The sequence below is a fragment of the Octopus bimaculoides genome, chromosome 9 (genome assembly GCF_001194135.2).
Source record: "Octopus bimaculoides isolate UCB-OBI-ISO-001 chromosome 9, ASM119413v2, whole genome shotgun sequence".
In the NCBI taxonomy this organism is placed as follows: Eukaryota; Metazoa; Mollusca; class Cephalopoda; order Octopoda; family Octopodidae; genus Octopus; species Octopus bimaculoides.
In genome coordinates, this window is record NC_068989.1 from 64550480 (window position 1) to 64552329 (window position 1850).

The window sequence follows — 1850 nt, forward strand, 5'->3', positions numbered from 1 at the left end:
TATAATGTGTGTGTGTGTATATATGTATATGTATTTCCTTGATGCTCTGACGTGGTTATGTGGTTAAACTTGCTTGCCAACCATATGGTTTCGAGTTCAATCGGACTACGTGGCATATGAAATTGGTTCTTAAGCTGAGTTCTGTTGTTTCTTTCGGGGCGTTGTGAGCTCACAAAAGAGAGGTAATTTCAAGGGGTGGGGCTGGATGATCAAAGGGTCGTAATTTCTTTTGCTTGTATTATTTTTTTGTCAAAATGTGAAACCATTATCTTAGAAAGGAAATCTAATATTTATATTTTTACATTTTGAAAAAAAGTATCTTTGTTTTGTTTAAAATATGAATAGAACATAATCAGTGTGAGAGGAAAAAAAGACTGATGTTGCATGGCCCAGTAATAAAGTCAATATATAAGTCCTTGCTTTCTTTAGTGCTGCCCTTAAAGAGAGAACATAGAGTGGGGGATTAGTCCACCCCCCGCCACACAAATGGCTGATCTATGTATAAAAAATGTGATTAAAACTTCTTTTCAAAAAGCGCTTCTGCAACACACCCTTTCGTGTCTGTTTCATTTCTTTTGCTTTCTCACAATCCATCATGTCCTCACACCCCACTTTGTTTCCTCGTTTTCCGCCCACATTTTGTATGAATGTTACCATTTTGTTGAGTACAAAACATTTTCTGCATTTTTCTTATTGGCTTAAACAACGTCGCAAACAAACATGCATTCATACTTTGAATACCACACATGCATATTAGTATTTGTCCCTTCAGTGGCGGCATTCAGAGCTGTTTCAACACTAAGCCATAGTTTTTAAGATGATTTTCGTCGGATACAGTACTTACCGATAGATCCCATTGCACGGCTTAACTTTTCTTCTGCTTTTGAATTCGTTCCACGGCTTAACTTGATCAGATCTTTTAACACTGCCTACTATATTCTCCTGACACTTTCAATAAAGAATACTGACTTCGCTTTCAACACATTCAGTCGTTTATCTTCTTACTTCTATACGATTTCGCTTGAGTCATGGTATACATCGACAAGTTTACTCAGCTCAATGCATCCAACATATCCTTTGCAGTTTGTATTTGCTATGCTCACAGTGTTTACAATGACAGTTTCTTCAGAGTATCAATCAACTTATACACACACATCTCAGGATATCTTGTCATACCATGGTTTCAGAATAAACGGCTTTTCTTTTTCTCAGCTCCTTGCAAAGCAAATTGGCAGATGCACCATATTCAGATCCCTTGAATAGTATACTGCATTATATTCAGATACAATTGAATATTGAACCCCCACGTATATACAGTCTGATGCTTCATTATTCAGACGCACTTGAATACATACACTATTAGGTACAGCACTATATCTAGATATAGCTGAATATGCACTTGTATTCATGTATACTGAAGTTCAGAGTCTTTCTTTCGGTACCCAAGATGCGTATTTTTGACTGTATTATATTCACATTTCAATGTATACTTTTCGCGTGCACATGTCGGCGTTCATGTCCTCACATTCGTTGTTTATTCTCCGTTTCTCTCCAGTAGATGCCAGCACCGTTAGCACATACCGTTATACTTATATCTTGATTTCACTCGTTGCTACATAATAATATTTCAGATGGGGTTGTAATGTAACTGGGTCTCGACTTCAATTTGGATCCTGATTCTTCGTTTCTCCAATTTGAAAATGTTTCATAAACAATAAAGCATGATCTTTAAAGTGAGTGATGATCTCATGAAAAACCTAACCAATGACGTCGAACTTTTTGACTGACGTCAGCGAAAATCTTGTAGAACTAGAAATTGTTGATTGAAGACTAAATACTCTTTTATTAAG